Source organism: Pelodiscus sinensis, chromosome 3 (genome assembly GCF_049634645.1).
Source record: "Pelodiscus sinensis isolate JC-2024 chromosome 3, ASM4963464v1, whole genome shotgun sequence".
Lineage (NCBI taxonomy): Eukaryota > Metazoa > Chordata > Testudines > Trionychidae > Pelodiscus > Pelodiscus sinensis.
In genome coordinates this window covers 148,557,184-148,585,030 of record NC_134713.1, presented here as the reverse complement: position 1 = coordinate 148,585,030, position 27,847 = coordinate 148,557,184, and the positions used below count along the sequence as shown (strand labels likewise).

The 27,847-nt window shown below is 46.7% G+C and overlaps 2 long non-coding RNA genes across 3 annotated transcripts in view; both read left to right on the top strand.

Annotated features, from left to right (window-relative positions):
• LOC112544552 (uncharacterized) overlaps positions 1–27,847 on the top strand; it is a 97,211-nt gene that overhangs the window by 35,444 nt on the left and 33,920 nt on the right. The gene's annotated exons all lie outside the window — the stretch shown is intronic.
• The window catches only part of LOC142828017 (uncharacterized), a 29,764-nt gene continuing 2,779 nt past the window's right edge, over positions 863–27,847 (top strand). The window contains exons 1-2 of the long non-coding RNA XR_012902924.1: positions 863–5,502; positions 5,765–5,870. This is a non-coding gene — a long non-coding RNA (uncharacterized LOC142828017). The remainder of the gene's footprint in view (positions 5,503–5,764; positions 5,871–27,847) is intronic.

Here is a 27,847-nt window from a genome sequence, read left to right as displayed (position 1 = left end):
TGATGGATTTCCACTCCATATGGCTGAATGCAGTGCCTTGCATGTTTAAAAGTCTCAGAGGGGCAACCATATTAGTCTGTAACTAAAAAAACTTAAAAACAACAATGGTCCTATAGCATCCTAGAGAATAACCAAAAATATAGATAGATAGTATCATGAGCTTTCATGAGCACAACCCACAGTGAGTAGAAAGCTCATGATGCTATCTATATTGTTGTTTTTAAGTTTTTTTAGTTACAGACTAACATGGCTTCCCCTCTGAGACTTATGGTACAATGAGACATTTTCCCAGTGCCACAATAGAGTCTTGAGGTGAACTCTGATCTTTGCAGTGGTAAGCAATTTCCACTTTAACTAGAGGAATATTACTTTTGCCCATGACATGGAACACTTTCTCTTTAGTATATCTCTAGACATGCCCTGCTATTGCAGAATGACCATTGGATAGTGCTGGTGACTTGCTGAAAGATTAGTTCACCAGTCCTGAAGCTCTCAACAGAAAAGTGAGATGTGTGCAGTGTATTTAACTGTATAAAGAAATGTATTGTTAGCAGTACATGTGTGCTGAGGAGTCCCAAGCTAGATGAAGCTTTGGATCAGGAGTTCTGGCAGCAGGCGGTTGTTTTCCAAGTTTACAATTGGTTCATTCAGCACAAGTCAGCAGAGTTGCCTATCTCTGTTCCTGCCAGGGGTGGGGAACCTAAGGCCCGGGGGCCAGATGGCTTGCTTGGATCTGGTCCCCCTGGTTCTGGCTCAGCATAGGTGAGCCCATGCTGGGGCTCCACCCCCTTCCCTCGCAACACCCCACTGCAGGGCTGGAGCACACAAAATCTACTAGTCTGGGCCCTTGTAAGCTCTGGTGTGTGAGGGAATGCAGGTGAGTGTCTCTCTCCTTCTCAGCTGGGGCAACATCAGTGAGGTTTTTGTTTGGTTCGTTGTTTGCTTCTCTTGTGTGTGGTCCCAGACTGATTTTCTGTGGGTCAGTGGCCCCTGACCCAAAACAGGTTCTCCCTGCTTCTTGTAGTAAAAGCTCATTCACCCTGTGCAATATAGTTCAAATCAAGTGCAACTACTGAAATTTGCACATTTACTTTTTAGTTGTAAATATTTTAAAAATCTACATACAAGTGAAAAAGCAGAATATGCACCTTCCCATTACATTTCTTGATTGCATCATTGCAACTTCTTCCTCTCTGTCAGTCAACATATTGCACAGTATATAAAATAGGAAGGTTTTGAAAATGTGAAAAAGGTTGGAAAGAAGGTATATGTGAGTTTTTGTGCATGAATAGCTTAAAATGATTATTCTTCCTTTTCTAAGAATCATTCATTCTTAACCTAACCTAACCTAACCTAACCTAACCTAACCTAACCTAACCTAACATATTCATCCCTAGTGTAAACCCACTGATTTCAGTGAAATTGTGCCAGGGATGAATTTACCACAGTCAGCTTTGAATTTATTTAGATTGAAACATGAATTAGAAAAGTCCATATGAAAATCTCTAAGGGCAAAATAACTTATTTCAAAATAATAACTCCCAAAATAATAATTTCAAAATAGCGTGTCCAGACTACAAGGCACCATCAAAATCACTCAGAATTATTTTGAAATAGCGTGTCCATAGTGATTGGAGCCTGCATCAGATTTAAAGGTCCTGGAAGCACTCTGGGGAGGGCACTAGAGGGGTGGACACATTCTGTGGCTGCTTGGTCAGGCAAGCTGTGACACGTGCTTTCAGGGGCTCCTCTCCACACCCTCATCTCACATGCCGCTCCTCCACTGCCACCCCCTCACAGGACACAAAATGGACGCCGTGTGCTTGGGTTGCCCTTGTGGACACCACAGCACTCCCAACATGGAGCCAGAGCTGCTGCAAAGCAGTGTCAGGCTTACGGGCCTCATGCTGTACCTCATGGGACTGTTCATGCATCTGTGTCGAGACTACAAAGGAAATTCAGAAAGATATACGCAAATTGCCAACCACATTTTGCATATTTTTTTCCGTTTTTCTTCCAAAAGAGGCTTTTCTGACATTTGACCTGTCTACATGAGGCCAAATGTTGGGAAAAAAGCCTCTTTCAGAATATCCCTTCTTACTTGTAGAACAAGGTTTACAGGGATGCCAAAAAACTGCATCTGCTTTTCTGAAATTGTTTTCAAAAAAGCACACATTCCCTGGATGTGTATCCCAGAAAAACTCTACAGTCTAGACGTACCTGCAGACTGCGCCTATTTGCTACTTCAGCACTAAAATGACCAGCCCAAACTGCAGGACCCCTTCACCCAGGCTCTGGTGCTCCTGTTGCAGAAAATGCCTCTCAGTCCCCTGCGCACCGTGGAACGCCGCTTCTGGTGGAGGGAGAACAGTTCCAACTGGTGGGACCACATTGTCCTGCAGTAATGGGACGACCAGCAGTGGCTCCAGAATTTTTGCATGAGGAAGGCCACAGTCCTGGAGCTCTGTGAGTGGCTCACCTGTGGTCTCTGGCGACAGGACACCCAGCTGAGACCTGCCATCCCCATGCAGAAGAGCATCACAAAGCTCTCCTCGTACCACAGATCCTTTCCCGTCTGCCTGATGCTTTAGCTCTGCATGAGAAGGGGAGCAGTGGAGTTGTCAGGTGAGGCCAGAGCAGCCACAAGTGCAGCTATGAGAGGCCTCTGGAGGCCAATTATTTCGAAAAAGCAGTAGCTGAGTGTCCACACACTATTTTGAAATAAACGTTATTCCTTGTGAAAAGCTGGAGTTATTATTTTGAAATAACCAGTCTGTCATTTTGAAATAACAGGCTTAGCAGTGTGGATGCTCCACTTGTCATTTAGAAATAAGGAGAGTTATTTCAAAATAACTCCTAGTGTAAAGTAGGACATAGTATCATAACAGTTAGTTGGACTTACAATCTCCTAATGATGATCATCCTGCAGCATAAAAATAATCATATACTGGGAACAAATCAGCTCTCTTCCAGATCCTGCCCTCCTCACCCCATCCTGCCAGAGGTCCAAGGTGCTCACAAGTCTCTGCCTACCCACTCTCTTTTATGATGAGGAAGTTCCCTCCTGCCTGTCTCTGCTGATCACATCTGTGGCAGTATGACACATAGGGTATGTCGAGACTACACGGCTCCGTCGACGGAGCCATGTAGATGAGTTTACTAGACATAGGAAAATGAAGCAGAGATTTAAATAAACCTCATTTCACGAGGTATACCGGAGCGGTCGACAAAGACTTCCCTTGTCAACCACGGTGCGTCCAGACTGTCCCGCTGTGCCGCTAAACAGCAGATCAGCACAGTGCGGTGGCCATTTTAATGTAAATGAAGCAGCAATTATTTAGTCTACATGGCTCCGTCGACAGAGTCCCTTCAACTCCACCTGGAGACTAGCAGGTTCTCTAGAACCTGGAGAAGCAATGTCATGTGCTGCCAGTAAGATTCTCCACTTAATGAGCAAGTTGCCATATTTTGTGCCGGATTCTATCTCCCAATGCATTTAAAGTTTAGCCCAAAGAACATCCCATCTCAGTAGTGCACACTCAGAGTAACAAAAGGCACAAATAAAAGCATGAAAGCTCCTAGCCAGGTATGGATGGTAAAATACTGACTTTGCTACTGTTGTAACATGATCATCTAACAGTATCTGACTGGAGCCTAAATCACATCAGATCAGTGATAGATGCACTACCAAATAAAATGGACTGGTATTGTCTCATGCCACTGCTTCCTTCAACCCACTATGAGCACCTCAATCTGGTCTGGGCTGAGTTTCAAACAATTCAGTCTTAGCCAGGCTCCAGTGGCAACATGACATTGTCTGGGACACGGAACCTCCTTCTTATAATGAACTACCCCTCCCATGCCTCCTCACCAACCCTCCTAATGGTAGCATATATAGGCTGAGCAGGCTGAGTGACAGAAAGATACCAGAGTCACCCCACACTACAGAACACTTTGGGAGATGGAAAGCTTTTGGTGCAATTTCGTCAAGAGAAAAGATTGTAGCCACTGCGGGGCAATCCTGTATCCTCTTACCAGAGTCTACAAGAGAGTCAAAAAACATCCTAGGGTCAATTGTGGCGAAGGCGGCAAATACGTGGAACAGCAGCAGTCCAGACAGCTGATCTTCATCCACTGCCAAGAGGAGATTGTTAGCCAATGAGACCAGTGTAGTCTTTGTGTCAAAGCGAGGTCTGGACTCAGAGCCACAAAGGTAAAGAAGATTGAAATTCTCAGTGGGCCCTATCTTGAGATCCTTTCTCAGCCACTCTCCCACTTCTGGCCCTGATGGAAGAGAGGCTGGTTCAGTGGTTAAGGTACTAAGGTAAACATTTGGAGACAGAGTTTCTATTCTTGGCTGTACTATATCACTGTGGGGCAAGTTATTGAACCTAACCATGCCTCAGTTTCACCAATTTTAAAATGGGTGATAATAATATTGCCCTCCCTGAAAAATTCAGAACCATGAGTCATATTCCAGCGATGAGTGCCATAGAAATTCCTACTCATTCTTTTGCCTGAGGTTGCAAAGTGATGGAGTCTCCCCCAAGGGGCTTTCACTGACTTCAGGATCAGTTCTCAAATGACTACTTAAAAGGGACCCATGGCAATGTGAAATGGAAAGTTGGACACACAGATGAATGAGAAAATGTGTGTGCAACTCCTGCCACTCTCAAAATATCTTTAGCAGCACTGAAAGCACCACAGATTTTTGAGCAACAGATGATTGATGGATGATTAATAGCTGATTTGCTGTGCCATTAGGAAAGGATTCATTCTACTTATGCACTGTATGTAGAATTAGTTAAGGGTTGCACAGGAAAGAAAGTGATGAGCCATTGTTCTCATTAAATTATAATAACAGCCTTCCTCAGCACTGTATATTTATTATATAAGAAAAGGAAATGCCTAGTAAAAATCTGTATAGGTTAATAACACCTCCATCATATAGTCTCTCTTTTCTATTGACTTGAATAGCCCTCCTACTGACTTTTACTGGATTATTAGAGTTAATTACATCAATTGCAATATAATTGATTCTTAAATACTATGTAGGACCCTCATACAATTATGGAAAAACAAAAGTCATGTAGACATCTCAGATCAAAAAAGATTTGGAATTCCTGCATATTTAATTCCTGATAATCACCAATCAGTTTGGACATTAAGATTGCAGGGTCTCTTGTTTTCTGTCTGGTAGGTTTTGACAGAATTGATAGTTTTACAACATTCAGCTCAGTGTGCATGGAAATATAAGATTAAAGCTATGAATGTAATTTGCTAAAACTGCTACTTCATGTCCAAAAAGTGAAATGTGTTACCTGCCTGTCTATACTAAAATATAATTTGTACACACACAAGCATGCAGAAATATGCATGTATTATTGAAAATTGAAGTCCTTTATCCACAGGTGCAGGAATTCGTATAGATCTTGCTTGCTAAAGTCACAACGGGCCTTCAATATATGACATGAAGCAGAACTGAACACTGATCTCCAGAGGGTAAAACATCTATGAATTATTTCACTAAGTAGCTTTGACATAAAAAAGGTTTCTAAAGGATGGTCCTGTACCCCAGATAACGATTACAAACCATTCAAAAGAAGGTGCTTTCAGATAAACCCTCTGAGGCATGCTACAATATTATTAAGCAGCAGTTCAACTTTAAAGTCAGTCAGACATAACATTTTTGTGAGTCTGCTCTTGGTCAGAAACCCCTATGGTATAAATGTAGTAGATGTAACTTGATTTATTTTTTTTACAGGCTTTGTTACTGCTCTCCAGCGGCCTTCTAGGAGCCATGCAGGGTTTTGTATGAGTCAGTTTTCTTTGTGTTTGTGGGTGTATTGTGCCATTAAACTCTCTGCAAGGTAAATTCAACACTCTTTAGGTTGTTAAATGAAATGTATTAAACTCACTTGAACTGGTGTTAAAATGTCAGCCCAACGTTCCTACTACGCGATCCATGAAATCAAGCCACCTGCATGTTCGTTGTATTTTTAGTGTTATTATTTTTGCTTTATGTGGCAGACTGCTTAATCCACATCACTTAAACCATACTGCAGCAGCCTGCCGTCAAAGGTTTCCCCAAGGAAAAATTAAGCACTTGCAACAATAAATTATTGAAAGACTACATCTAAGGGCACCATCCACCTTGTTCTCATACCCGCTCCAAGTGTTAAATAAATCATAACATCCTGTTCACCGTGCCGTCAGTAGGGGTTAAATAAGTCATTACAAATGTGATCCAAATCATAGGACTTAACTGGCTTCCAAGTTTTCTGTTTGCAAAGAGTACCTACTTCAGGCAGTTTGATAGTTTGTGTCTTTAAGGAAAGCCTTTTTTCCATTCCAACTACTTCCTGTTAATGAGGAAATGAGAGGAAATGAGCATTAAACAGAAGCAAGGGCCCACCCTTTTCCAGTCGTGTGCCTAATTTGTCAGGTGTCATATTGGCACCTGGAGGCTTGTTTTGGCTTCTGTTACATCCTTAGTGGGGAAGTATCAAAATCCTTGTAGCACATGGAAAGGACTTCAAAGCCTTTTTTTGTTGCACAAAGGAAGAAAGAGGATATCATCATTAGAAAATGCAGAATTCCATGCTCTTGTTAGTTTGTTAGAAGTGAGCAACAGGAACCTATCAGCAAGGAGAACATGTATATGGCATTTGATTTAGAATATACAATAACAATGAAGCACAGTCACGGTCATAAGGTAATCATGGTCTCCTTATAAAAAAAAGCACTATAGGAATCTTCATGTTGCTGGGTATCCGTAAAGGTCCCAGTTCAGGAAGATGATTAAACTGGTGTGCATCTTGTAGTGAACTGAGGACTAGTCACAATCTTAAAAGTGACACACATGCTTAAGTATCTTGCACCCATTGGAGTTAAAATGCTGCTGTAATGTGAGCTATGGTGAACCAAAAGGGACAGCACCTGATACCCTTTTTCTTCTTGATGAGTATCTCAATCCATGAGAAGTCCTATTACATTCAGCATGCCAGTAGTTGTCTAAATTTCTTACCAATACACTAAGAATCTCTTTGCAGAATATGTTTGCCAGACTGCAGTGCAAATAGGTTAAACCACTTTATCAAGTACCTGATATTGGAAATATTCTGAGTGAGCCAAAGTGCAAAACACAGCACTGACCGGATCTGTGAAATGACTAGGCTTGATTTGGATTTTCAGAACTGACTAACATTTTTGGAGCACAGCCACTGTCTGTGTGCCATTTCTCTCAGCTATGAGCTATATAATTAACATTAGGGGTGGGGGAGTGGAAATAGCATAGCTAATTATTATTCTAGTCAAGCTAATTCAAGCCATGAGGGAATTCTTCTTCTTCTTCTTCTTCTTCTTCTTCTTCTTCTTCTTCTTCTTCTTCTTCACCAAACTAAAATAAATTCCAAAAAACAATAGAGCTCCTATAATTCCTGCCTTGATGCAAGATGATCTGTATGGATGTATCCGTAACTGTTTTGACAGAACCGTAAAATCAGTGGAATGAAAGAAGAAAATATGGAAATCAATCTGCCCTGCCAGTGTTGGGTGGACAAGCAAAAAGGGGTTATGCCATTTCACATAAAATGAGTATCTTGGTTATCTGGCTTGATTGAGTCACCCTTCATCATATAGAGAAGATTGCTAATTGAGTTGATCCATTGATCAGGCTCACTATTTGTTGCAGAAAGCAGAGAAAGCCAAGTGGTCAAATGATTGCCGCATGATTTGGATTCCTCTGATTTCTTGGATCCATTTCATCTGGGTCCATTGAACTATAGTCTCAGGAATGAGTGTGGAGATAGAAGCAGTAGCATTGGTCAGTTATCTCCCTTTGGTGATTACAAAGGTCTGGGTTTATCTTCACCATTGGCTTTAAAATGAAGTTAGGGGATCGGGCGCATCTCTGGGTAGACTGATCCCCCTTAGTTGTGTTAGTGCACTAGTCTTCTGTCATTCCTGCTGGGCTGCAAAAGCCACAAAGATCCATAACAGAGCTGAAGATTGGTCAGTGCAGGCACATCCTACACTTGCCCCTGTTCCTCCAGCTGGGCTCTCTTTTCTCTGTTATGCCTGCAGCAGGAACAATTAGTGATGTCTGCAGTCTGCCTCCAGAGATTATTCTTACACTGGGATGACCCCTCCAGATCCAGTTACACTAGGCATACTGCAGGATTATGCCAATGGCGAAGCACAAAGTGCAGGAGCACTTCACTGTAATTGTATCATCTCCAGCACACCTTGCTGCCATGAATTTGAGGACACAAATAAATTGGACTCTTTGTAGGGCAGGACAAAAGAACCTCACACATTCCTCTCCAAACACCTGAAAGTTCTTGCAGCATTCCTTTGGAGAGCTATTTCATGTAGTAGCTAGCAGTGTGCTAGAAACTGTTGCTGTCTGTGAGTACCTCCCCCTTTTCAGTACATTCCAAGTGTTATATCATTTGGATTTCCACAGTTTAGAAGAAATCACTGGAAATAGAAAGCTTGAGCAGTTGCAAGTGTCCATTTATTTCATAACACAGAACTAACTAGAACCAGCCCAGACTGGCTGGGCTGACCCCTAGTGACCTAACTCAGTTACTATAACAACAAGATCTATACCTACAACCCCAACACACAACATAACGGTATGTCCTTTCATATTGGGACATTTCTAGCAACTCTGTACAACTTGAAAAAATACGAAGGCTTCAAGAGTGATGAGGAGTCCTGTGGCACCTTAGGGTATGTCTACACTACAGCGCTAATTCAAACTAACTTAGTTCGAATTAGTTAATTTGAACTAAGATAATTTGAATTAGCGCATCTAGACTTAAAAACTAGTTCAAATTAGCGTTTTGCTAATTTGAACTAGCGTGTCCACACCGATTGGACGCTGGGACGCTTTTAAGGGCAGCTGAAACCGGTTCCGACAGGGCATCAGGTCAGTAGTTGCTTTGTGTGGCTGCTGTCTGAGGTTATCTTAGCCTCGTGCTTAAAGGGACCCCCCTGGACAGCCGGTTCTCAGCTTTTCCACTTGCTTGCCTACCTCGCTGAGGATCAGCTAAGCGTTTTTCTCTGCACCTGTCTGTGTCGGTGGTTCCCTTTGGGGACGCTGCCGCAGTTGGCAACATGGGGCCAGAGCTCGCCCTGGGCTTTCTGGTGCAGTTTTTGAACTTGCTGCTGCAAGCCTGCCAGCAATGGCTGGAGGCTGCCTGGCACCACCTGGTGCATGTCAGCCCCCTACCTCTCCGCCTGGCCTCCCTGGGAGCCGTGGAGGAGCCACAGCAGTGCCCGGACGCCAGCGTGCCCCATCGCATCTGGCGTCTGGACACCAGCAGCGACTGGTGGGACTGCATCGTCCTGGAGCGCTGGGGAGACAGAGAGTGGACCCAGAACTTCAGGATGAAGAGGGACACCTTCCTGGAGCTCTGCGAGTGGCTCGCCCCTGCTCTGCGGCGACGGGACACTCGCATGAGGCCTGCCATCCCCCTACAGAAGCGTGTGGCCATTGCCCTCTGGAAGCTCTCCACGCTGAACAGCTACCAATCCGTCGGGAACCAGTTCGGCGTAGGGAGATCCACCGTCGGAGCAGTGCTCATTCAGGTACGGCACTCACTGGCAACTGGGCCGGTGGGGAGGGCAGCTGCAAGGAGGGGATGGGCCGCCCCATGGAAAACGGGGAGGGAGGAGACGAAAGTGCCCCACACCGGAGGGTTTGGTCTGTCCTGGCTGTACTACCCGCCACCCTGGGGGGTTGCTTCTGGGAGTGGGGAGCAGGGCAGTGCCAGGGAATGAACACTCCCAGCCACCCGGGCGCCCCAGTGATTCGCGGTTTGCTGTGTCTCTCTGCAGGTGGTCAAGGCCATCAACTGGGTGCTGCTCCGCAGGGTGGTCTGCCTCGCTGACCCGGATGCCGTCATCCGGGGATTTGGCGCCCTCGGCTTCCCCAACTGCGGGGGGGCCATCGACGGGACACACATCCCCATCCTGCCCCGGAACACCAGGCCTCCCAGTACGTCAACCGAAATGGGTACTTCTCTGTCCTCCTGCAGGCCAGGTGTGACCACCGGGGCCAGTTCACGGACATTAATGTGGGCTGGTCCAGCAAGGCACACAACGCACGTGTGTACCGGAACTCCTCCGTGTGCCAGAGTCTGCAGGCCAGGACCTTCTTCCCCGACCGCCACATCATGGTCGGGGACATGGACATGCCCGTGTGCCTGGTGGAGGATGCGTCCTACCCCCTACAGCCCTGGCTCATGAAGCCGTACACGGAGCACCTCAACCCCTCCCACCAGGCCTTTAATGCCAGGCTGATCAGGGCCCGCATCATGATCGAGTGGGCCTTCGGCCAACTGAAAGCCAGATTTAGGTGCCTCCTCACCCGCTTCAACCTCGCCGAGCATAATATCCCTCCCGTGGTGGCAGCATGTTGCGTGCTGCACAATTTGTGTGAGCGAAAGGGGGAGGCTTTCCTGCCAGCCTGGATGGCTGAGGCTGAGTGCATGGCTGGCCACTATGCTCAGCCCCGCACCGCTGCCATCCAGGAAGCCCAGCGGGGGGCCGTCCGGATCCGGGAAGCCCTGTGGGAGAGCTTCCAGGTAGAGGACTGAACTCTCCCTGCATGCGCCACTGGGGCCTTCTTCCACCCTCCCCCCCTTCCCCTCCCTATTCCCCCTTTCTAATGTCAAATAAAGACACCTATTTTAACAACCAAAAGCTCTTTTCATTTTACATAACTGGGGTGGGGGGAGGGAGGAGTGAGGGTGGCAGAGGGGAGGGGAAACCTGGGAGGAGGAAGCTAGAAGGGGGAGGAAGGGAAGGGAAAGCTCAGGCTTGGGGGTCCTGCTGGCTCTCTCGTCTCGCAGCACTGCGGGTGTGGGGACGTCGGGGGGGGGGGAGTGGGTGTGAAGGGTGGGGCAGGAGGGACAGGGGGTGCGGAGGAAGCGGGAGGTAGAACAGAGGTGGGAGGAGGAGCGAGAGCTGGGACGGCCACAGGGGCCGGAGCAGGAGGAGGCAGGAACCTGTCCACCAAGGTCTGGAGGTGGCCTCTGAGGGCACGGCCCTGCTCCTCCAGCGCCTCCAAACTCCGCTGCTGCAGCCGCAGGTCCTCCCGGACCCAGTGGTCCTGGGTGCAGAGCTGGTGCTCCAGGAACCGCAGGTGCAGCCGCTGGTACTCCTCCTGGTTCCTGGTGTGCCTGCTGGCCCGGGTGGCTGTTGCAGGTGAGGTGGTGTGCCTGGCAGTCCCAGGTGCTTCAGGTGAGGTGAAACAAGACCAGTGGTCAGTTCTCCCTGGACACACGGTGGGTGAAACCCAGCTCCCCTCTACAAGGACAGGGCCCCTGTATGACACCCATCTGCTGCTTCATGGTGGGCAAGGCCCAGGTGCACTGTCCCTGGCCTCCTTCTCTCCCCACCCTCCCATACACATAAGGGGAGCATGATGGCACTCACATGCGGAACCCTCCTCGGCCTCAGACGAAACAGCCGATGTGCTCTGGGGATGCCTTGGGGGTCCTGGGTCCTGGGCAGGCTCCCTGCAGGCTCCTGGCTCTCGGTGTCCTCCTCCTCCTCCTCCGTATCAGGGACGGGGCCCTCTGCCCCGTGGTCAATCACCACCCGGGGGGCATGGACGGCGTGAGCCCCCAGAATGAGGTCCAGGGCCTCAAAGTGGGGGCAGGTCTCCGGGTTGGCCCTTGTCTGGGAGGCCCTGGAGTAGGACTGCAGCGGACCTGCTCCCGGGTCCGCATGTGGCCTCTGGTGGCCAGGCTGGCAGCCATGCAACTGTAGTTGGCTGCGTTCCTGTGGCTAGTGCAGAGATCGTGGACGTTGGAGGCCTCCCCCCAAACCTCGATGAGGTCCACGATCTCTGCACTAGACCAGGCGGGTGCCCGCCTCTTGCGGCCCCGGGCAGGCTCCTGGAAGCCACCAGCCTGGTCCTGGGAAGAGGCGGAGCACTGGGTGGCAGCGGGTGGCTGGCTTATCCCGTGCCAGGTGCAAGGTCTGCTGGCTGGGTGCTGGCAGGCTTGCAACTGGCATGGGCACGGTAGCCAGACCGTACCCCTTTAAGGGCTCCGGGGCCGGGAGGAGGGCAGAAGAGTTTTCCTGGTTTGGCCCAGAGTGGCCACCAGGCAAGCTGGGGAGGGCTAGCCTCCAACCAGTTCGAATTAAGTGGCTACACAGCCCTTAGTTCGAACTACTTAATTTGAACTAGACATTAGTCCTCGTAGAATGAGGTTTACCTAGTTCGAATTAAGCACGCCGCTAGTTCGAATTAAGTTCGAACTAGCGGTTTGCCTGTGTAGCGCCTATTAAAGTTAATTCGAACTAACGTTTGTTAGTTCGAATTAACTTTGTAGTGTAGACATACCCTTTTAGACTAACAGATTTATTGGAGCATAAGCTTTTGTCGGCAAAGACCCACTTCATCAGACGAAGTGGGTCTTAGCCCATGAAAGCTTATGCTCCAATAAATCTGTTAGTCTATTAGGTGCCACAGGACTCCTCATCGCTTTTGCAGATTCAGGCTAACATGGCTACCCCCTCATACCATGAAAGGCTTCAGGGGATCTGTGACAGCTGTAGTGCTTCCCACCAGCTTAGATTTCTAATGACACTGATTCATGCTAGATCTGCCTCTTCTGGGCAGCCATTTGCAATGCTCAGAAATACCAGAATTCAGTTCTCCCCTGCTATTCTTTCATTGGTTTCTTTTTGGAGAATTATATGCCAGGTCTTGTGCTGGTGCAAATAGTATCTGTGTGATGTCAACACTGATATCTCTTGTACTGTATATACTTAACAAGCAGCACAGTTATCCCTCTATCTACTCTGTATAATAGTTCCATTGTGATCTGTGGGTTTAGCAAAATCGATGTACCCTTTGTGATATGCAGCTGGAAATCATCTCTAGAAGGCTGCATTTTTTCGCTTTTCCCAGGAAGGGTTTATTTGAGAGGTGCAGCTAGTAGAAAGAAACGTACAATGAAGGTGTCCGTGGGAGCATGTTTCTGGCCCTACTGACTGGCTTTCCTAGAATTATAGATTCATAGAATACTAGAACTGGAAGGGACCTCAAGAGATCATCGAGTCCAGTCCTCTGCCCTCATGGCAGGACCGAACACTGTCTAGAGATTATCCCTGATAGATGTCTATCAGCCTGTTCTTAAATATATCCAATGATGGCATTTCCCTGGCTCCTCAGTACATCTACCATTCTAAAAGGATTTTCTGCCCCATGTTAGTGAGAGAATAAGTTACACAAACAATTTGGAGAATGGATTCACCAACTAAAGTTACAGAGGAAACAATGAAAATGAGTAGACAAAAATGGGTTAAATCCTCTGACAGTTACACCATAGAATCATAGAATCCTATGCCGGGAAGAGACCTCAAGAGATCATCAAGTCCATTTCTCTGCCCTCACAGCAGGACCACTGTCTAGATCATCCCAGATAGATGGCTATCTAGCCTGCTCTTAAATATCTCCAGAGGTGGAGATTCCACAACCTCCCTAGGCAATTTATTCCAGTATTTAACCACCCTGACAGGAAGCTTTTCCTAATGTCCAACCTAAACCTCCCTTGCTGCAATTTAAGCCCATTGCGTCTTGTCCTATCCTCAGAGACCAAGGAGAACAATTTTTCTTTCTCCTCCTTGTAACAACCTTTTAGATACTTGAAAACTGCTATCATGTCCCCTCTTAGGCTATGTCTAGACTGCAGAGTTTTTCTGGGATACCTCATTCTGCCACATCCAGGGAACGCATCCACTCTTTCAGAACAGTTTCCGAAAAACTGGGTGCGTTCTTTCTGCACCCCATTTTATGAGGAATAAGGGATGCTCCCAAAGAGGAGGTTTTCCCTATATTTGGCCCTGTGTAGATTGGCCAAATGTCAGAAAATCCTCTTCCGAAAAAATAAGTGGAAAAAGATACACAAATTGCAGTTCGCGATGCCACTCATGCTGTCACAGCCATGCTGCTATGTTTTGCACACTACCTCAATTAGAGCTGGTTCATGTCTGTCTCCCCATGCTGGGAAGCACCCTCCTAGTCATTGAGTAATTACCCTGAGATAAGCTCTCCATTGCAAGTGGGACCTGACGGGCAGTCCCAGCTACAGGTTGCTGTGAAGATAAGTTAAAGCCCCTTGACGAGAGCAAAGTGCAGAATGGCCAGTTCACTTTCCCTCCTGCCTTTTCACGCTTAACCTGCCAAACACCCAGCCCGTTTTTAACAATAGGCATAAGATGCTGATCAGAGGAAAATCTTTAATAATTAAAGATTATTAAATTCTGACAATTAATAGAACTGAGTCTGAGTTGCAAATTTCAGATCTATAAGCAGATCCAAACCCAAACTTCCCCAGATGCCAGTGTTGCTCAGATTCAATGTTTCATTCCAACCCATTACTAAGATAGGCCGAAGGTGCTAGACCAGAGGAGGAGAGGGAGGGAGGGAGGAGACTTCCCTGAGTGTGAGAGAGGGTGCAATGGCCCCAAGTTAGGGCTCCTCTCTGTTGATAAAGAAGTACATGTTGTAGACCTACAAATACAATGTAGAATAAACTAATGTAGGCCAGGGTCCCTCTCCCCAAAGATTTGCCATCTAATATTAGCGATGACATGAGGAGTGAGGTAAGAAACAGTAGAGATGAGGAAGGACGAGAGTAATATTGATAAGGTCCTGTGGTTCCTATCCCAGGGCATGTCTACACTACCCCCCTAGTTCGAACTACGGGGGTAATGTATGCATACCGAACTTGCTAATGAAGCCCGGGATTTGAATTTCCCGAGCTTCATTAGCATAAAGCTGGCGCCGCCATTTTTAAAAGCCGGCTAGTGCGAACCCCGTGCCGCGCGGCTACACGCAGCACGGACTAGATAGTTCGGATTAGGCTTCCTAATCCGAACTATCTGTACACCTCGTTCCAGTGGTCACCAGCCAGTCAATCACGCCGCCCCAGGAGTCAGGCAGCTGGCTCTCTTTGATCCAGCCCGGCTGGAGCACGGCACAGCCTCAGTGGGTTGAACTCTGTGGCCAGCTTGGCCACAAAGAGGGGCAGCCGCTGCGAGTTCAACCCAGGCTGTGCTGTGCTCCAGAGGGGCTGGACTAAAGAGGGGCAGCCAGGTCTCTGTTAACTTGCCGGCTCGGGGAAGAGGCACATGTGTGTCCCTGTCTCTTGTCTTCTGCTCTGGGAGAGGGTGGGAATGGGCCTGCTCTGAAGAGCCCAGAGCTGGACTGAGAGGGGCAGCCGCCCAGGTGGAGCCAGCCCTGGGCAGCCCTGGGCTCTGCCTGCCCCAATCCCAGCCCCGGAGCCATTGCCTGCAGGTAAAGGGCTGGGCTGGACAGGAAATGGAACTGACTTTGCCCCCACCCCCTTCTCGCCCCAGTGCTTCTCCCTGGAGGCTGCGAGTCCCAGCCCTGCTGCCCTGCTGGTTAGTGTGCTGGGGGCACAGATATGGGGGGAGGCAAGGCAGGGTGAAGGAGAATGTGGGAGCAGGACGGGAGGGAGCAGGGGTTGCACTGAGGGGCATGGTGTGGATGCAGGGGATCAGGCTGAAGGGAATCACGGGGCTGAGGGGGGTGAGGCTTGAGCAGAGGGAAGAAGTGAGGGGGGATACAATTTTACTTTGCAGAAGCTGCACTTTCCTTTACTTCCCACTTCTTTGCCTCCTTCCCCAACTAGCTATGGCTGCATTCTCACCCTCTCACCTTTTCTGTGTTACTGCCCCAACTCCCTCTGACCCCCAGACTCCCTCTCGTTCCCCCACCCCACACTCTCTCCTGCTGATAAGCTCCTTTTCAGATCCTGCCCTCCTGCACCCCACCTCCTGCCCAGATCCTGCACCCCCATCCCACTCACTGGTAGTCCTGTCCAGCACACTGAGCCCCTCATTTTTGTTCCCACCCCAGAGCCTGAGGGGGTCCACAAAATCCACTAACTCTGGAACTCCAGAAAAGTAAGTCTGGCCTATGGGAAGCCTCAGTCCTCCCTGCCCCTTCCCCTCACCCTGTCGGGGGCTAGAATGCCAGAGGAGTGAGGTGTGTCAGTTGGGAGCCACATCAGTGATGGTTGGGGGTTTTGGGAGGAGTTTTTTTGGTTCTCACTTGTGTGGTCCCCAACTGATTTTTCTGGGGATCAGTGGCCCCCAACCGAAAAAAGGTTCCCTACTCGTGCCATAAATAAAAAAACATTGAAATCTTCTGTGGTCAACATAAAGTTACTTTATTTAAAATGAAGTTTCATAAACTAACAAGAGAAAGTTAAAATGCTTAATTTGTTTAATAATTTAAATTAAACTGTTCTCCCCAGCTGCTGCACTAGCAAAATGGCTCGGGTGTAATTATGTAATTAACAGTGAGTTTCCATTAGCAACGGGTAGTCCACGGAAAGGTTTGGAGAGTGTGGGGCCTCAAGAAAGGGGTAGAGTCTCGGGGAAGGGATGAGGTAGATCCTGGCTTGCCCTGACATTTAAAAAGAGATCTTGGGTGTCAAAAGGTTGGATACCATTGGGATAGACCTATAGTAATAATAATAATAATAATAATAATAATAATAATAATAATTAATAATAATAATAAATAATGCAGTGTCAATAAGAAGACTGTGTCAGGGCATCTGTTTTCTAGTCCTGGTTCCTCTACAAACTTGTTATGTCATCCTGGTGAGTCATTTAGCCCCCTTTATCTCAGTTTCCCCATTTTTAAAATGGGGATACTAATCTATTACAGGGTACAATGTGACTTTAGATCCTTAGATTGATGCTCGTTTAAAAGTCCAAAGCATTACACGTGAAATCACTCAGGCCGTGTCCAGACTCAGGGGTTTTTTCGGGAAAAGTAGCCTTTTCCCGAAAAAACTTCCCCTGCGTCCAGACTCAAGCCGCGTTCTTTCGAAATTATTTCGAAAGAACGCGGCTTTTCTTTCGATGGCGGTAAACCTCGTTTCACGAGGAAGAATGCCTTCTTTCGAAAGTTCCTCTTTCGAAAGAAGGCGTTCTTCAATGTAAAGAGGCCGTCTTCGAAAGAGAGCATCCAGACTCGCTGGGTGCTCTCTTTCGAAAAAGCGGATTTCTCTTTCAAAAGATCCGCCTGCAGTCTAGACGCGATCTTTTGAAAGAGGCTCTTTCGAAAGATGCTTTCGAAAGAGCCTCTTTCGAAAGAAGCCTGCAGTCTAGACATAGCCTCAGTGGCATGGATTGAGCTTCAGTCTCTGGGGACTGAATTTAGCCTGCAGTAATTTAATGTTTCTCACAGCCGTGTAAATCGGGAGTAATTCCACTGAAGTAATTCCAGTGTAAACCCATTGAAGACACTCTGTTTGAATTAACTTTGAGCTTTCCTGTGCGTTTGATATTCCAGCTAGAGCTGACAGAAAGAATTGTAACTGATGTGTTCACTGAATTCTGATGATTTTTTTCTTTTTGGCTAACAGATCTCAGATCTATCGATTAAATGTGATTATTCTCCAGTACCTTTTACGTTATTTCCCCTCTGTTAATAGAATTGTGACTATTCACCATTTGTGCTTTGGTTATTTATTGGATAGTTTCACATGACACATGCTTCTGTTTTTGTGCCCTGATAAGATGGCATGTGTAGTTAGCCAGAACAAGTGAATGTATGAATCAAAATTCATGTTGTGTGGCTGTTGAAGCATTTAAGCTTAAATTTAGCTGTGAGTAAGAATTCTTGTGATTTTATCTCTTCCTCACAAATACATGTGGAAAGCAACCTTAAAAGGGCATGGCCATGCTCAGCTGAATTTAAAAAAATATTACTGGGTCACTTTTTCCACTATTTGTCCAGTTCTAGTCACAGTCTTTAAGACACTAGAATGCCACATTAATGCTAATTTTAAATACAATCATATTTATTTGGGAGAAGAAAATATTTTAAAGCATTTTAATTTATGAGAACCTGTTTTAGCCATGCTCTTGTTGCTGTGTCCGGTTGAACCAAATGTTGGTAGTAAAGTTTCCGAAGAGTAGTAGTAGGATCCTGGGGATTTGCAGTGCATGTGAGTATTTTGACTACAAAATGTTGCTTGGTTGTAACAGGCCCTGGGTTGTGACATTACTTAGGGCCACATTCTAACTGACACTTATGCATTTGCATACTATGGGGAGGTTAATACCCTTTCTTTGATTGGCTCATGTAAGCACCAGCAGAACTGCAGCCTCTGTATTTAAGGTTGTGCTGCGACTGCTCCTGCCTACTCCCTTACAGCATATCTACACTAGGAAATTATTTCAAAATAAGTTATTTTGAAATAACTGACGGAATAATTATTTCAAAATAGCATGTCCCCATTACAGGGGAGCCTTGAAATCAAACTGAGGCAGGCTTCCTTATTGTGGACATGCTACCTTAACTTAGAGCCCCAGGGAGTGCTGGGGAGTAATTACTTTGAATGACTCTGGGGAGTCATTATTTTGAAATAGCAGCAGTGGAGCATCCATACTACCGCTATTTCAAAATAACTATTTCAAAATAAGCATTACTCCTCATGGAAAGCAGGAGTACAGATTTTGAAATAACCAGCCTTATTTTGAAATATAGGGCTTGGTAGTATGGATGCTCTGCTTGTTATTTCAAAATAACTCCTTAGTGTAGACCAGGACTCAGGGATACAGGGTGCTCCAAAGTGGCACAAAGAATGTGGCACTTTGCTACACAACAGGCAGCTGAGCCAGCTGGCTACCTGAGGAGTAGTGTCCAGCACCTTGCAAAGACATGTAATAATGGATGTGCAATCTCTGAGCATCCAAGAGAAGCCTCTTGGTGTCTTTTCTAGGGCCAGGAACCTCTTGGCTATCCTGTACCATGAGCTGCACTTTATGATCTATTCCCCTGGACATAGCAACAATCAAACAGCAGGAAACAGTTTCTTTGCCTGCAGTTCCAAGCCTGTATGCAGCCAGCACTCAGCTCAGAATGTCTCTCCAGCCTTTTCTCAGGGCCATGTTCCCAGACCTTTTCTGGGTACGTCTACACAGCAGCATTATTTCAGAATATGGGTACGTCTACACTGCACAGCTATTTTGAAAGCAGCTGTTCCAGTTATTCCAAAATAGCTTATTTCGAAATAGCACGTCTACACTGCAGGGAAGCCTCAAAATGAGTCTGGGGCAGGCTTCCCTAATGTAGACGTGCTACCTTGTCTAGAGCCCCAGGAGACACTGGGGAGGAATAATTTAGAACAGCCCTGGTGAGGGGCTATTTTGAACTAACAGCAGTGGAGAGTCTACACACACCTAATTTTGAAATACCTATTTTGGAATACATGTTATTCCTCATAGAATGAGGTTTACAGATTTTGGAATAAGCTGTCTGTTATTTCAAAATTATTTCAAAATAACAGAATGGCAGTGTAGATGCTCGCATTGTCATTTCAAACCAACGCTAATTATCTCTAAATAACAGTGCAGTGTAGATACACTCTAACTGAAGTTATTCCAAAATAACATAGTGTGCATCCTCACTACAAACTTTTATTTCAAAATAATGTCAAGCTGGAGGACTTCTTACTCTGACTCTGGTAACCCTCATTTCATGAGGAGTAAGGGAAGTCGAAGGAAGAGTGTTTTTCTGTTGACTTCCTGCTGTGCAGACAGTGCCAAAAGTTAAGCTATTTCGACTTCAGCTACACAATTGGGCTACGTCTACACTGGCCCCTTTTCCGGAAGGGGCATGTTAATTTCACCTATCGTAGTAGGGAAATCCGCGGGGGATTTAAATATCCCCCGCGGCATTTAAATAAAAATGTCCGCCGCTTTTTTCCGGCTTTTCTAAAAGCCGGAAAAAAGCGGCGGACATTTTTATTTAAATGCCGCGGGGGATATTTAAATCCCCCGCGGATTTCCCTACTACGATAGGTGAAATTAACATGCCCCTTCCGGAAAAGGGGCCAGTGTAGACGAGCCCTTGATGTATCTGCAGCTACATAACTTAATTCAACTTTAGCCCTGCTGTGTAGATGTACCCTGACTGTGTCCATGGCTTCAAAGTGGCAGGAAGAATGTGGCACCATGTGCCACACCTGTTATATAGCAGGCAGCTGAGCCTACTGTAAGTTTTCCAAAAAAATGTAGTGTCCAGTCTGCACTAATATTATGTTACAGCAGCTTCACCTTGCACCATCAAAAACTGCATTATCACAAAGTCCTGCACAATGAGATACATTCTTGGCCAAAATGTCTGCTTTTCCTTGCAAAACCAAAAGTCGTTGTTGTTGTTATTATTTTTTATCTGTTTGTTATTTATTTATTAATTATTATTTTATTATTATGAGTGACTTGGGTTAAACCTCATAGAAACTGGAGTGTGTAGCTGCTGATCTTCATTACTGATAAATGTAAATAAAATTAAGCTCCTTTATAGAACCAGGTAGCTGAAACTATAGCAACCTCTACTGAAAACGCAGCCAAGACAGTGGAACATACAAAGCTCAAATTAGCAGAGGAGATTTGCTGAGTAATGTTTGATCTCTATGAAGCTATGCCTAAACAGCAGCATGATGTTATTCCGAAATAACAGAAAGTATGTCTTAAACCTCGTTTTTTAGGAAGGAAAGGTTTCTTTTCAAAATTACCCCACATGGACTGCGTTTGTTTTCTCGAAATACAGGCAGTCCCCGACTTACGCGGAGCCGACTTATGTCGGATCCGCAGATACGAACGGAGCTTTTCTCGCCCCGGAGGACACAGACTGCAGGACCTCGTGGTCCCGCCGCCCGTGTACTCGGGGGCGAGAAAAGCTGCTCCACGTCTCCCTGGTCTGCAGACCAAGAAGACATGGAGCAAAGCCGCGGAGGGGCTGGGGCTGCGGGGCAGCCCAGGAGCACTTGGGCTGTCCCGCTGCCGGCTTCCCCCGAGGCTTTGCAAAGCTGCAGAGAGGCTGGGGCTGCGGGGCAGCCCAGGCGCACCTGAGCTGCCCCACTGCCCCAGCCCCTCCGCGGTTTTGCAAAGCCTCGGGGGAAGACGGCATCGGGACAGCCCAGGCGCGCCTGGGCTGCCCGGCTGCCCGAGCCCCTCCACGGCTTTGCAAAGCCTCGGGGGAAGCTGGCAGCGGGAGAGCCCAGAAGCGCCTGGTCTGCCCCGCTGCCCAAGCCCCTCCGCGGCTTTGCTCCTCGTCTTCCTGGAGACCCCCCAGCAGACCAGGGAGACACGGAGCAAAGCTGGGGAGGATGCGGGCGGGACCGCGGTGCATCTCCGTGGTCCCGCCGTCCGGGTTTTCCTGGTCTGCTGGGGGGCGCAGCTAGAGCACCCCCCACTAGACCAGGCTTTTCTCCCCTGGGGTAGAGCAGCTGGGGCTGCTGGGTTGGTCCTGCAGCACCGCTCCTCGGCGCTTCTGGACCAACCGGGCAGCACCCCCGCTGCTCTTCCCTAGGTGTCCCCAAGTCAGCCGCTGCTTAAACTGATCAGCAGCTGACTACAGGAAGCTCAAGGCAGAGTTGCTCTGCCCCGGGCTTCCTGGAATCAGCTGCTGATCAGTTTCAGCAGCGGCTGACTTGGGGACACCTGGGGCAGAGCAGCTGGGGTGGTGCCCGGTTGGTCCCCGCAGCGCCGCCCCTGCGGGTACCTACCCGGCAGCGCCCCAGCTGCTCTGTCCTAGGCGTCCAGATTCAGCTGCTGTTGAAACTGATCAGTGGCTGATTCCAAGCAGCCCAGGGCAGAGCAACTCTGCCTCGGGCTTCCTGTAGTCAGCCGCTGGTCAGTTTCAGCAGCGGCTGAATCTGGAAGCCAGTTCTGACTCACATACAAATTCAACTTAAGAACAAACCTACAGTCCCTATCTTGTACGTAACCTGGGGACTGCCTGTATGCTATTTCAGAAAAGCGTCCGGCTGCAATTATGCAAATGAAGCGTGAGAAATTCAAATTCACCCTTCATTTGCAATTTCGCTTGTCAGCATTTGCATTCTTCTCTTGAAGGAGGAATGCAATGTAGACATACCCAGAGAGCATATCTACACTGCAAGCCATTATTTCAAAATAATGTCAAGCTGAAGGACCTCTTATTCCAATTCCTGTAACCCTCATTTCCAGAGGAGTAAGGGAAGTTGAAGGAAGCATGTTCTTCCTTTGACTTCCAGCTGTGTAGGCAGTGCCTAAAGCTGAAGTAAGCTATTTTGACTTCAGCTAGGCGCTGACGTAGCTCAAGTTGCGTAGCTTAATTTGAGTTTTGCCCTGCTATGTAGATATACCCAGAGGCTACTCAAAAAATGAGGAAGAACGGCTCTTGCACAAGAGGGGGCTTTTACACAAAAGGAGCCGTCTACACAGTTCCTTTTTGTGCAAAAGCCTCTTGTGCAAAAAAGGCTGCTCATTACTTATGCAAATGAAGCACGGAGATATTCCATGCTGTGCTTCATTTGCATATGCTTTTCCGCAAGAAGGCTACAGTATAGACATAGCCTGAGAGAAGCAGGAAGACAGCAAAAAAGCTGAAAGAAATAGCAGCAAGCCATGGACACTGTGGGCATGTGTACACAGCAGGGAAAAAGTTGAATTAAGCTATACAATTTCAGCTTTTGGTGCTGTCTACACAGCAAGAAGTTTAAGGAAGAACACTCTTCCTTTGACTTCCCTTACTTATGAAATGAGGTTTACAGAAGTCGGAGTAAAGAACCTGTTCTTTATTATTTCAAAATAATGGGCTTGCTGTGTACACATGCTCTGTGTTATTTTGAAATAAGCATTCAGTGTAGACTTAGCCTGTCACAACAAGTCCTGGTACCATGGTCTGAGAAAAGACTGGAGAATCATTTTGAGCTGAGTGCTAGGAAAAGGCTTGGAATTGCGGGGCAAATAAACTATTTCCTGCTGTTTGATTGTTAATTTGTCCAGGGAAACAGGGATTTGTACATTCTTTGTGATATCAAATATCTGATTCCACCCAAGTTTTTCCTCCTAACCAAAACAATGAGGTAGACCCTCCATACCAAATTGTTGCTAACCATTTAGGCTGAGAAGGGATAATAATAGTAATTATTATTAATAATAATAATAATAATAATAACAAAAACAACAATGGGTTACACTAATATAAACATTTCAATTAAGGATCTAAATGTACTACACAAGCATAAGGGCCAGATTCTTTGCTGGTGTAAACTGACCCAATTTCACTGAAGCTGGCCCCATGTACAGCAGTGTCCTTGATGATTTTAGCTCTCTGACACGTGTAATGGAGCTAAGCTGCAGTGCATTCCCCATTTTGCAGATGGGAAAACTGAAGTACAGGATGGTGAAGTGACTTGTCTGAACTCACACATCAGTTAGTACAAAAAACAGGACTGTGTAGCACTTTAAAGACTAACAAGATGGTTTATTAGATGATGAGCTTTCGTGGGCCAGACCCACTTCCTCAGATCAAATAGTGGAAGAAAATTGTCACAACCATATATACCAAAGGATACAAATAAAAAAAATGAACACATATGAAAAGGACAAATCAAATTTCAGAACAGAAGGGGGATAGAGGGGGGGAAGGGCGGGAGGTAAATGTCTGTGAGCTAATGATATTAGAGGTGATAATTGGGGAAGCTATCTTTGTAATGGGTAAGATAATTAGCGTCTTTATTCAAATTTGAGTGTAAAGTGTCAAATTTAAGCATGAATGACAGTTCAGAGGATTCTCTTTGAAGTGAAGTCTTAAAAGGTCTTTGAAGCAGGATGCAGGTAATCAAGTCGTTGAGACAATGTCCTTTCTGGTTGAAATGGCAAGAAACTGTATTTTGTGGTGACCTTGAGGCTTTTTTTCGCCGCCTCCGCCTCCGAGAATATTTCCAAACCACCAATGAACATCAATCTGACCTACCAGATCCCTCCTATCAACACCAAAGGAAAAATAATTCTATATGGACTCCCCCTGACAGTCGGAATTCCAATCTGGATTTCTATATACAAAGCTTCCGAAACAACGCACAGACTGACATTATTCGCAAACGACAACAAGCGACACACAATCTCAGCCGCGCTGAACACCATGCCATCCAGAGTCTCAAAAACAACCTGGAAATTATAATCAAACCAGCTGACAAAGGGGGTGCTGTGGTCATTATGAATAAGGCCGACTATAACCAGGAGGCAGCCAGACAACTCTCCAACACCACATTTTACAAACCTCTCTCCTCTGATCCCACCTTGGAATACCAAAAGAAACTACACTGTCTCCTTAAAAGTCTCCCTACAGCTACTCGGGAACAAATCCATACAGAAACACCTTCTGACCCCCGACCAAGATTGTTCTATCTGCTTCCCAAAATCCATAAACCTGGACACCCCGGACGTCCCATCATCTCTGGTATCGGCACACTCACTACTGGTTTATCCAGCTATGTAGACTCTCTTCTCAAACCCTACGCAACCAACACCCCCAGCTATCTCCGAGATACTACTGACTTCCTAAAGAAACTACAAAACATTGATAACCTCCCCAATAACACCATCCTTGCCACCATGGATATAGAAGCTCTATACACCAACATCCCACATGAAGACGGATTACAAGCAATTAGAAACATTATCCCAGAGGACACCACTGCCAACCTGATAGCAGACCTATGTAACTTTGTTCTCACCCACAATTATTTCCAGTTTGAGAACAACTTATACCTCCAGATCAGCGGCACAGCCATGGGTACACACATGGCCCCACAGTATGCTAATATCTTTATGGCTGACTTAGAACAACGTTTCCTCAACTCCCGTCCTCTTTTACCCCTTCTTTACTTATGCTACATCGATGACATCTTTATGATCTGGACACATGGCCAAGAAACACTGGAGATATTCCACAGAGATTTTAACAACCTATACCCCACCATCAATCTCAGCCTGGACCATTCTACATGAGAGATCCATTTCCTGGACACGACAGTACAAATCAGCAATGGAAAATTAGACACCACTCTCTACAGAAAACCCACTGACTCATACAGTTACTTACATGCTTCCAGCTCCCATCCAGAACACACCATACGATCCATCATCTATAGCCAAGCCCTTCGATACAACCGCATCTGCTCTAATCCCACTGACAGAGACCAGAAACTTCAGGATCTCTACCAAGCATCTATAAACCTTAACTACCCACCCAGAGAAATAAAAAAGCAAATTGAAAGAGCCAGACGAATACCTAGAAACCAACTACTTCAAGACAGACCCAAGAAAACCAACAATAGAACACCACTTGTCATCACCTACAGCCCCCAACTTAAACCTGTCCAATGCATTATCAATAAACTACAGCCTATACTGGAACAGGATACTAAACTCTGAGAGGCTCTGGGAGACAGACCCATAGTATCCTAGGGTATGTCTACACTACGTTAGTTCGAACTAACTTTCATAGGCGCTACACTAGCACTCCGCTAGTTCGAACTTAATTCGAACTAACGGAGCGCTTAGTTCGAACTAGGTAATCCTCATTCCACGAGGATTAAGCCTAGTTCGAACTAGCTAGTTCGAATTAAGGGGTGTGTAGCCCCTTAATTCGAACTAGTGGGAGGCTAGCCCTCCCCAGCTTTCCCTGGTGGCCACTCGGGCCAACACCAGGGAGACTCTACTGCCCCCCTCCCAGCCCCGGACCCCTTAAAGGGGCATGGGCTGGCTATGGTGCCCGTGCCAGGTGCAAGCCTGCCAGCACCCAGCCAGCAGACCCTGCATCTGGCACGGATCGAGCCACCCACCCGATGCCCCCCAGCCCTCCCCCTCTTCCCGGGACCAGGCTGGCGGCTCCCGGGAGCTTGCCCGGGACCGCAAGAGGTGGGCACCCGGCTGGTCTAGTGCGGACATCGTGGACCTTGTCCACGATCTCCGCACTAGGCACAGGAAAGTGGCCGGCTTGGGCAGGAGAGCTGCCAGCCTAGCCACCCAGGAGCAGGTGTGCAAGAGAATCAAGGGGGTCCACTGAGACCCCCAACCCTGAGCCCTGAGCTTACGGTGGCCGTCCTGGGTCAGACCAAAGGTCCATCTAGCCCAGTAGCCTGTCTGCCGACAACGGCCAACCCTAGGGACCCTGGAGGGGATGGACCGAAGACAGTGACCAAGCCATTTGTCTCGTGTCATCCCTCAAGGAGCCTAGAGATCCTAATTCAAACTGCCTACTCCGTGCCACGTGTAGCCGCGGGCACGGAGTTCGGACTAAGGGGGATTTAAAAATGGCATCGTCTGGGAACATGCAAATGAAGCCCGTGATATTTAAATCCCGGGCTTCATTTGCAACCCCATTTGCCCTCATTTGCCTAGCTAGCTCGAACTAATGAGCTAGTGTAGACATACCCCAAGTGAGTTATAAGATCAAGAACACATATTCCTGCGCATCCAGAAATATAATTTATGCAATCATGTGCCGAAAGTGTCCGTCTGCTATGTACATTGGACAAACGTCTCAGACACTTCGCCAAAGGATCAATGCCCACAAAACAGATATCAGACAGGATCACAAAGAAAAAACAGTTTCTTGCCATTTCAACCAGAAAGGACATTGTCTCAACGACTTGATTACCTGCATCCTGCTTCAAAGGCCTTTTAAGACTTCACTTCAAAGAGAATCCTCTGAACTGTCATTCATGCTTAAATTTGACATTTTACACTCAAATTTGAATAAAGACTCTAATTATCTTACCCATTTCAAAGATAGCTTCCCCAATTATCACCTCTAATATCATTAGCTCACAGACATTTACCTCCCGCCCTTCCCCCCCTCTATCCCCCTTCTGTTCTGAAATTTGATTTGTCCTTTTCATATGTGTTCATTTTTTTATTTGTATCCTTTGGTATATATGGTTGTGACAATTTTCTTCCACTATTTGATCTGAGGAAGTGGGTCTGGCCCACGAAAGCTCATCACCTATTAAACCATCTTGTTAGTCTTTAAAGTGCTACACAGTCCTGTTTTTTGTTTCAGCTGCACCAGACTAACACGGCTACATTTCTACCACTATTCTACATCAGTTAGTGGCTCCCTTTCTCATGCTCTATAATCATTGATGTTTATTATTCGTATTGTGGTATCGCCCCCAATGTGCTAGATGCTCTTCAAACACAGAGGGAGGCAGAGCTCCTGCTCTGAAGCATGTAAATCTACAAATATGAAACAAATACAAGGCACTGAAATGGAATAAAACACACAAGCGAAGTGCCAGATTGAATAGTACCTTGTTCATTGTGCCAGATTTGACCACTCTTGGTCCTGGCAAGTAGCACCTTACTTCAGGAGTAGTCCCCCATTGTGAGCAAGGGTGCAGCATCTGACCCACTGATATCAATGGAGCTATTCAAGCAGCCAAGGTAATAGGAGGCATGTGTCTTGTTAGTTGCATATTAGTTAATGGTCACCCCCTTTACCCTTCAAGCCCCAGAGCAACCCCAAGCCTCATTTCCAGTGTTTCATGCACCTTCCCTGAAACCCCTGACTTCTTTTTATCAGCATAGGTCGGACAACCAAAAGATAAGTACATTAAGCCAATGAGTAGATGACTAAGCTGTTTCCTAATAGGTGCCACAGAAGAAACTTGTCTTTCAGAGGGTTTAGAAAATATGAGAGGAGTGACTTTGCATGGCAGCTCAGGACAGATGTAGTCTGCACATCAGGTGGCATGGCAGAGAGTACGAAGATGGAAGTAGGAGAAATAGAGTAATGGAGCAGCAGGACAACCCTCTCAGAGGAACAGAGGAGACGGGGGAAGGAGATAAGAGCAGGGAAGAGTGGAAGCAATAAGCAAACAGGTTTGTGGTGGCAATGGTGAGTTTTAACCTTTGGGAAGAGGTATAAAAAGTATCATTTTTGCTCATGGCAAAATCTCCTCATGTTCAGAGAGGTGCTAGTTTTACTCTCTTG